Raw genomic sequence first — 10,672 nt, forward strand, 5'->3', positions numbered from 1 at the left:
AGCTGCCTGTCCTGTAAATGGAGGGCTTTTACTGCTGATGAGAGGATGGCAGCATGGAGACAGAATGCCTGGGAGCTTTTACTTTAGCGGCGAGCCATAAAAAAAAAAAAAAAAAAAAAAAAAAAGCTGGCTTAAACTCAACTAGCATAAGCCTTTGTCATGCTGTTGGTGGTTAGTCAGAGAGCTAGCTTTGCCCACACCGCGGGCGTATAAGCCTTTACCACGCCGCTGGAAGCTAATAGGGTTGTCAGCGTCAGGAACAGCAAATGAGCGGCGCAGCTCTCGGAATGGGGTTGGGGCGGTTGAAAGAACAGCCATTACGTATTCATTTAATGCTCATTCAAAGAGGTAGAAGGGGTTTAGCTAATTCTTAATTGACATTCTGAAGGGGAATTGCACTTCATTTTCACACCACTTTACGTAGACCACTTCACATTCAGGTATGTCACTCCTATGGCCTTTGCCTGGGTCCATGCAGACCTTTGAATCCGCCCACTCCACCGAGTTGACTGATTCTGGTCTGGCATCGTGACATGACGTGACGTGAAACAGCGGTTTCTCGGTTGGAAAATGATCGGTCCAATGAGCGCCGGGGGGGGGGGGGGGGCGAACGATTAGCCAATCAGTGCCATGGGCGGGACTAATGCCGTTGTCAAGCTGTTGTCAAGCTGTGCGCCGGAACCAAGGAGGAGTAATAACAACAATGGCGACCGCTATAGACAAGATAGACGCTGCTATCGAGGCTGTTCTAAATCGATTAAAATTACCAATTACTTTGAAATCCGAACAGCACTCTGCTTTGAAGGCATTTATTAAAAGGGGAGATGTTTTTTTTGCATCAGTGTCGACATTAAATGACGTTAGATTCAGGCGGATATGTTGGTCTCTAGTGATTGGTTAGGGAAAATCGAATCCCCCTCCCCCACCGAAATCGGTTAGAGTGGAGGCAATGTCAGACTGAAGATGGAAATGGAGTGTAACGAGTTGACAATTCTGTCTGATATCAGGCAACTATGGTATAGAGCAGGGGTCCTCAATTCTGGTCCTCAAGGGCCCATGTCTGGCAGGTTTTGGTTCCTCCCTGAACGTTAATGAGCCACACCTGCGGTGATTCTAAAAACCGAGAATGCCAAATCGATACTTGTGACCTTGCGGAGAGAGTTCTTCCCAAGTTGAGAGAACGATCTTTTCATGGACGTGAGCACAGCTTGAGATGCACTGTGTGCTTGACATCACACAATCAATTAAGATGCACAGCTGTTCATTTTCCCAGATGTTTCAACCGTGCGGGTACTACAGACTATTGCACTGCTCAGACGTGATGCGTTGTTCTCGCAATGAATCTCGGGTCTTCCCATTCGTTCTCGTCCATCTATTCACCATCTGATGTGTCCTTGGCTGCCAAGTAAACCTCTGGGATCTTTATCCGTCCTCCATCTTTGGGTTCTTTTGTTTCGGAATTGTCCTTCAGCAATTAAATATTATGTAAAAAGTTTAATGGAGGACACAAGAATGCACAAGAATTTATATAGAGAAAGAGCCCTGGTCTCTGGTAGAGATAGACCAGGTGTGGCTCATTAACTACCAGGGAGGACCAAAAGTCTGTAGGGCCTTTAAGGAACGGAATTGATGACCCCTGGTCTTTGCAATTGCATCACAAATGTCCTCACAACCACATCTGGCTCCATCATGAAGGTCATTGGAGGTTTGGCATTGGGAAATAATGGCTAAATATATAACAACTGGGCTAGAAAAAGAAAGAAACCTGAACAAGATTGTTGCGGTGTGGGTGTAGGTCAATTCAGTAATGTTACAAGTAAAAGTGAACAGTCTGATGAGGTAGATTTGTTACCAAATTTAGGTTACAGTGACACTGGAAACGGTCTTGTTTTTAGCTCTAGCATCTACTCCCAAGCACTTCTCAATTCTTGAGAATTGTCAGCTAGTTAACTGAAACAAACTGTTGGATTTTGGATTTGTCACCTCGCTAACTAGTCAGCGGGCTTTTTCAGCAAAGCAACCAATGCTAATGTTAACACTACTAACCACTACTACTACTGTTAGCTAGTGCACAAATCAGATCTGTTTACAAGTCAGTTGCTGACCAGGTACTATGGTTAGCTAGCTAACATTATCTAAACACTAAATCAATCAGATGTATCAGTGGCAAAATTATCAGTTCCTAGCCAAAACAGCTCTTAAATTAACCATGCATATTTAATTATATTGAGACAGCCAAGTTGTAAGTTTAGAAATGCAATCTGCTATTCACAGCCACTGCTGCCCAAGAGCTGAGGACCTCCAACAGGTGTGTTATGTCACCTGAAAGCCCAGTACAGGACATGCCAATCTGTCCAATCAATTGCAATCAATCAACTCCAGATTCAAGTGTTTGTTCACTGGTTTCTAGATTTGGGAAAGTTGTTCATGTTCATAGTATTGATTCTGACTGCCCTAAGCCATAGTATAGAATCTTAAATCTTAAAAGGCTATCTATGAGTCTACAGTCTACAGGACTAAAGTGTCTCAGTCAAACTAACTGTATAGCTATTAGATCAAGGCTGTTAAATGGCTACTGTGGGTATAGTCCAATCTGTTGGCGCATTCATGTGCATGTCGGATGTACTTTTCTCTGAGTTGAGAAGTTGGTCACCCAACTTATGTTCATGAAAAAACAAACATGGAGGTGATGAAACATCTGATTAATATTTGGCTGCTGATTATTTCCAAAAATATCTACAGAGTTGTCATCAATACCTGCATGACAAAGAGGATGAAATATGACACATAAGGTCATTTATACATTTTTAAGTAAGCCGTTATCTGGGCTACTATTCAGTTGTTAGACACAGGCAGCATCTGATGGGGTTTTTTGCAAGCTAACAAAGCTAACTCGTTGTAGCTTATCCCTCTGGCTCAGAAGTTGCAGTGCAATGTGTTCGGCAGCCATGTTGAAAAAGGAAGCAACGTCACAACTCTTGCATGTCAGAATTGTCTGTCATGGAGGGGTGTTCAAGTGGTGCTTCCTGTGGGAAAGTCGTATAGGTTCACCCAATAAGCACTTGAATGCACAATGTATTAAGGCTAACCATGCTCTGAATAAACTACAACTATGGCCAGTATGATGTTTATATTTCAGTGCATTTCAAAGTTTTGAAGTTTTAAATAAAATGTTTAATAAAAAAGTCCTTCATATGAAGTGTTGAGGAAACTGTACGTAAGCTTTGTTTGTTTTGTATTCTAATTATTCTGAAAAAAGTATAATACTGTATACACACACATTGGAAAAGCAAACTACTTTTTGCAAATAACAGTCTGATGAGGTATGATTTTCATTCAGAGCACATTTACTAGCCAGGCAAGAGCTCTGAACCTGTTTAACTAAAGTTTTATGAATTTTTCCTGTTATGGCTCAAATAATTCAAGCAGCCTCATTTGATCTCCACCTTGCTGAAAAAAACATCCTAGACCAGCCAAAATGGTTAAGCTGGTGTCCAGCTTATGCTGGTCATGCTCTGACCATATATAAATGCTGGTTTAGTTGGTGACCAGCTCAGTATATATTTTGGGTACTTACTGAACCAGTAAGTGCCCAAGTATCACCTTAAAGACCTGCAGCAAAGGACCAGCAGTGCCCATAAAAACACAGCTTGCTAGTTAGCTTGTGTAGTGGAGTAGAATCTGCGTTGTGTTAGACATCCAAATCGTATCTTTTACCTGCCGATTGCAGTGAAAATAAGGACCTCACCTCATTCAAACAAAGCCTCACAACCCCCACCTGAAACATCTGTACTACAATGGGCTGGGCGGTGAGTTCAAAGGTGTGACGTCACCTGCGCTAGCCTATAAACAGCTGTTTACAGTTCTGTCTCTTTAGACCGCGGCCCAGCTGTGATCACCAAGGAGACGTTTTCTGCAGAAATTCCAGGACAATAGACCACGAGTACTAGGCCTCTGATCAAGGTTTATTTGTGCTCCAATCCAGTCTACAACGCCTGAAAACTATTTGCGAACCCGAAGGCGTATAAACGGCGATACAACTGTATCAACTAATCCAGCTGTAACCTGCGGAACGTGAGGCAACCCGTCGACGAACTCTGAAGAATTGTTATTCTTCGAATTAGTGTTATAATAGTTACTGTGTATTTGAAATTCACACTTGAATTGTATCGATTGTTATTGTTTGATATATCATTAGTACAATAAATCTAATTCATTGATACATAGTAGTCTGCTTATTGTCTTTCATTTGTTCATTGAAGCCATCCTCTGCTATTTAAGAATTCACAAACCTTCAACCTTTAGATTGATAAGATTTGTATACCTGCAAATCTAGGTATATTATCTAAACCAATTTAAGCAACCTACTATTATAAATTGGAACAATATCCTAAAGAAGTTGAGACCCCAAATTTGTAATTAAATTTTATGAGACCCTGCTCTACTTACAACATCCAAAATACAAAATGATCCTAACGTTAGCGCAATAATAATAATACATTTTATTTATATAGCACTTATCTTAGGGCAAAGTTTACAGAGCGCTTTACAGAGCATTAAAACAAGGAACAGCAAAAGAATAAAAGGAGAGAATAGTTGGAAGACACAATTAAAAATGAGATTACAAAAAAACTAAATGAAAACATAAAAAACCCCACAGGTTAAGTAATAAAAAAAGCATTATGAAAGCAAGTGTGTTTAAAGAAGTGATTTAAAAAAGATGATGCTGATTTAGCAAACCTAAGTTCAGGCAGGGCATTCCACAGCCCGGCGGCCCTAACAGCAAAAGCATGGTCTCTGGTTAAAATTCCAGCAGCTGCATTCTGTACAAGCCGGATTCATGAGAGACTCATTCATGACTTTTGACTGAGGCAGGAATAGAGGGAGTTGCAGTAGTCCAAACGAGATGAAATAACAGCATGGATGACCTTTTCTGTATCCGCGGAGGATAAAAATGGCTTGCTTTTTGATATATTATAGAAGTTTTATGTCCTTGGTGTAGCTAATTGTAAAGTCACACTGAAATGAAAAATGACCTTTTTGCCTTTTTAGCTCACTCTATCATACCATACACCTATTTGATAATTTATGCCAAAAAAAAAGTCCAAAAAAGAAATGATATATATTGTATTTTTATATCAAAATACTTGTACCTCCTTGAGAGTGAAAAATCTTTAGTGCTGCCTTTATTGTGTACTGGGAGGCGTACATAAAAATTCCAACCAATAAAGCCATCACAGATTTTTTAACAATCCCGCCCCTCTGCCCTTCCCATCAAATAAAACCGCTAGCTGATATCTCATTGCTTTTGAATGATCCTGCCCCAACATCCTGTTTCAACAGGAAATACATCATAGCTAGTTAACAGTGGTTTAAGGCAGATTTCAGTGGTCATGCACTGTTTCTCAAAAAATTACAAAATATAGGATAGAGGACAAAACAAAGATGCTGGATTTATTAACAGGCTATGGGAAAAGTTACAAAGTTACGGAAGAGACGTTAACATTAATTTTAACATTGGCATTAATGTGGGGTTTACTTTATATGATGTCTGGACTCCCCTCCTTTTAAGTCTATATTGTATGCTGCTTCTCTTTTCAGACACATAAACAGGCAGTTTATGTTTTTTTGAAAAATGCAACTGTCTACTGGACCAAAATATACGTGCTTCTTATTATTATTATTCTCCTGGGTTTCAACGGAGGATTTTGGTGCTGCTGTGCAGGCTTTTCCTGCCTGCCAAGAATAAAATGTTTTTGGCATGAAAATGGCCAAATTTAAAGATACTAAATTTTTTACATAGACTATGGGGAGCCTTAATCCAAAAATATAGGTATTGGTATCAACTTTTCAAAACTCATATCAGCCTAATCCTAAATGAAGCATGCTTTTGTATTTGAGAGACAGGTCCAGTAAATGTAAATTCCAGTGACTCAACTCCCATCAAAAAATGGGGAGTTCTGCATCTTCGCCCCCTATGTCCGCTATGTCCTCTCTTTTGCTAAAAGTTGAAATACGTTTTTAACTTCGAGCGCCTGGCACTCTGGGCGGTAAAAACATGCTAAACTGAGTTCTGTGGGGACCGCAAAACACTACATCCTTTCCACTGAAAATAACAAGAAGAAGAAGAAGTCAGGGCTGTAAAGAGAGGCTCCCAGTGGACAAGCAGCCTTAGTCAGTTCAGGCTCAGTAAGGACATATGCCGACTCAACGTAACGCTTACCCCACCGCACACATCGGCGTATCAGAGTTCCTCATTAAACTCAGCAGAAAAGGCTATTAGAAGCTCTATTTTTGTACCATAACAGTGTGGCTTTTAAATAGATAAATAACTAAACTGAAGAAAAAGGATCTTGATGTTCTTTTGTGATTTAGTATCAAGTGGTGTGACCTTTATTTTCTTCCTCTAAGCAAGTCGAATGAGATAATTAACTCACCAGAGAATTTAAATTCCAGGTGCATTATGAAGAAAATATCAATCTACCAAAACATTTGATAATATGAAATTGTTATCCCTGTGTGTTTGCATTGTGTGTGCGTGTGTGTGCGTGCGTGTGTTTGTGTGCATGTCATCAAATGGCTCTATTACCACACTGAATCAGCACAAGGAACATTCATGCTGGTAGCTTAGAGATAACACGCACACACACACACACACACACACGAACAGACACACATAAGGAGCAAATGCTAGAAGTTGGCTTAGTACCAAAGGCTAAGGCTCTCACACACATGAGAGTGAACACACTGCCAGAGTCCTGGCTACAGGCCTAGAGAGAGAGAGAGAGAGGGAGAGGGAAAGAAAGAGAGGGTGATACAGTAAGAGCTGGAATAGCATTCTGAGGAAGCATCCAAAGACACAACAGCCAATGCATACAGAGTGTAGGTTGGCCAATGTTCCTTCTTATTTCACATGAAATAAAGAACAGTTACATTTCACAATCACCTAAAACCAGACACCCACACATACCTTCGCAAAGCCCTAACCTGCCAAGAGGTGAAGCCAGAGAAGAGTTCCCTCCTTCAGCTGGTTCTGAGGGTTTGTCCACCCAACCTACCAGGTTGGGTGGACTACAGAGCTTCATCAGACCTAACTCTGTTATAAAGACCAACCTACCAGGTCCTACAGAGCTTCATCAGAACAAGCTCGGCTCTAGGACATAGGAGATAGCAGTCGGTCAGTAAATGTTTCGAATCTTTGTTTCTGGGTTAGATTTGGACTTAGGCTGTTGTCAGGCTTCGTTGTGGCTGAGCACTTCCTGGTTTCACACTCTAACTCCATTATAAAGTCCTACAGATCTTCATCAGACCTAACTCCGTTATAAAGTCCTACAGATCTTCATCAGACCTCACTCCATTATAAAGTCCTACAGATCTTCATCAGTCCTAACTGTTATAAAGTACAGATCTTCATCAGACCTAACTCCATTATAAAGTACAGATCTTCATCAGACCTAACTCCATTATAAAGTCCTACAGATTTTCATCAGACCTAACTCTCTTGTAAAATCCTACAGATCTTCATCAGACCTAACTCCATTATGAAGACCACCCTATCAGGTCCTACAGAGCTTCTGGTCAGGTTTATCTGACCACGGTAATAAACCCCAAATGAAGAATAGCTGCGATTATGTACAGTCAAGGATTGACTGATATGGGTTTTTGAAGGCTCATACTGACTTATTGGATACTTATATTTACCGATACTTACTGAACTTACTGAATATCCAAGTGCCAAGCCATGGTTTTAACAAGGCAAAACCAATATCTACGATTTGCAACCAAGAGACGCTGACAGACTTCCGTACCGTCTCAAAGAAATCCCGAAGTGTGAAAGTATAGCAGCAAAATGAGCTATAACAACGAATGGAATCTGAGTAGTGACATTTATTTTAACAGCAGAAAGGCCAAATTTTAGCACTGAAATACCTTTCAAAATGTCCTTCCACCTGCTGCGCAAGCCGGTGGTTTGCATTTTCAGAATCGCATAATTAGTAATCCTAATTATATTTACTCCCCTTCAATTTACGGATTGTTAGCCTCCTCTTAGACCCCCACAACCCATTGGCCTTTCGCTGTCAACCTGACTGACAGACATGATTTACACGCTTCATGACACTCTGAGTTAATTGTGTTTTTTTTCTCCATTGGATTCATTCATTCACATACCCTTGTTTTTCCACTCTCCTCTCCTCTTTCCTCTTGTCCTCTCCTCTCTTACCTCCCTCCCTTCCTCTCCTCCTTCCTCCTCTCCTCATACATTATGAGGAACACGGTGGAAATAACTCTCTCGCAGTGACATCCTCAATGATTTTACTTCTTCTTAATGTGCTTTAGTCGTCAAATAAATCATAACTCTCCTCTCCCCCCTCCTACCATCTCCTCTCCTTTTGTCTCTTTTCTTCATTTCCTCTCTCTCTCCTCTCCTCCCATCTCTCTTTCTTTATTCATTTTCTTGGCTCTCTGTATTGTTTTCTCCTCTTCTTGCTCAGTATACATCTCCGTCCCTGGGACTGCCTGACCTTTCGATGTAGCGTCCAACACGCACACACACACTCACACACACACACACACACACATACACACACACCATCTCTCTCCACTCTGTCAAAACACATTATATTGAAGCGCAGTTCCCCCAGTAGACACATGGGAGCGCTACAGTGCAGCACAACACTCCTAGCCCTTTCCTGTTTTTATTGAAAGTTTCAGGCACAGAATGGTATCCAAACACTAAAATAATCCATCAGAAACGCCAGTACAAACACAGTTAAACAATATCAAATAGAAAAATGGAAATCTATTTACAATGAAGAAAAACTTTAACAAAAAGCAGATCATTGAAAGTTATTAAAATGGTTTAAACAAGACAGATTTTTTTTTTATTGCCATGTCATTTTAAAGAGCCCAGAAATTAAGTGAATTCCTATTTAAATGAGAGAAATGTATGCATTTATGCATAAAAACCATATATCATTCAATTAACAATGAAGTAAAAAAAAACGTATTAGGCCCATATATTGTATTATGGATTAAATTGTGCAGCTTTTTAAACTGACAGAAATGATCATCATGCTTCCGGCAAATCAAGGTTAGGCTACTAAATATTTGACGGAGAGAGAGAGAGAGAGAGGGAGAGAGAGGGAGGGAGATTGATTGAAAGAGATCTTCGTATATCAGTCGTGTCTTTCTCCTTATTCCTCTCCTTCTATCTCTCTCTCTCTCTAACGCCACACCTCCGCTTTTTGATCAGTCTTGCTTGCTTGAAGTCAGTTCTTGTCTTGTCTTTCTGCTGATAAAGACGCATTGTACCTAACATCACACACTGAAGTGCAGCATGTCTGTTGATAGTAGTCATATCAATGAAAAAAGTCCTTTCAAAACCCATTCAAAACCTAAAAAAAACCCTGGTGGTCCAGCTAAAAACAAGGCTCTCTCCCTCTCTCTCTCTCTCTTCTCTTAGCTCCTGAAAAGCTTTTGGAGATACAAGGTTTTCATATTTGCATAACTGTGTGTTTGCTATTTTGGAACTGTTATACATTATTATAGATCATGATGAGTTCCTACTAATAGATAGGGCATGTTTTCAAACCGAATAATCATCTCAATATGGTTTGAATGTATAAACTGTTGTTTTTTGGTTGTTTGAGACTGTAAATATTCTTTCTGATAAACAGGCATGCCTGTAAATATGAATTGCATTTTTCCACATACATCAGTTCCAGGTTTCATTCATGCTAAATTGTCTCTCTTCTACAGATCATAAGCTGATTTAAAGTTGAATCCCAAACCCAGCAGTGTGAGTTCACCAAACCCTCGACTCCGACAAAGTCCCTTCATTTGCCACCAAAACTTATGAACCTGCTGATATCCATATTTATATTTCTGACTGATGACTGGACAAGATATGATTTGGTCAGTGTGATATATTATTAGATCTCGGGTCACCAAATCAGTTTAGAGGGAACACTGGTCCTGAATGGTGATTTTTCTTCTTAGATCAGGCATCCAAGTACATTTCTGGCAACTTTTTTTGCTTAATTTGCTCTTCATTATAATGATAAAACATACAAGATCCAATCCGGACTCACTTAAGGTTAGGATATGATGAGTACCAACAAGCTCTCCATTAAATCATAGTAAAACAGAGGCTGTTGTTGTGTGTGTGTGTGTGTGTGTGTGTGAGAGAATGTGTGTACACACATCCAACGAGGCCTCGAGGAAGGGGGGATGATGTATGTGTGTGTGTGTGTTTGTGTGTGGTGGGGTGGGGGTGGGGGGGGGACCAGGAAGTGCTAGAGGGATGAAGTGGCTAACATGATGAAAACAAGCAAGATTTTCATTGGCTACGAGTGCCTGAGGGCGGGGCCAAAGGTCACCTTTGACAGGAAGTTACTTTATAGGTCAAAAGGTCAAAATGGTAAAGAATTCTTGTTTGCGTGTGTGTGTGTGTGTGTGTGTGTGTGTGTGTGAGGTTTCTAGTGGGGAAGGGGATGTGACTCAACTCACCAACAGAGGAAGGGGGGGGGGATTCTGCTGGCAAAGTGTGACTAATGGGGCATGTTTCCTTGAGTGAGTGTGTGTGTGTGTGTGTGTGTGTGTGTGTGTGTGTGTGTGTGGTAGGGAAGTGGACCTTGAGGTTCCAGGGTCGTCCCCATTAAAAAAAAGCAGC

Source organism: Centroberyx affinis, unplaced genomic scaffold (assembly GCF_046629955.1).
Source record: "Centroberyx affinis isolate AG114_WGS23_722 - 3 ecotype Tasmania unplaced genomic scaffold, CSIRO-AGI_Caff_v1 ptg006631l_1, whole genome shotgun sequence".
Classification (NCBI taxonomy): domain Eukaryota; kingdom Metazoa; phylum Chordata; class Actinopteri; order Beryciformes; family Berycidae; genus Centroberyx; species Centroberyx affinis.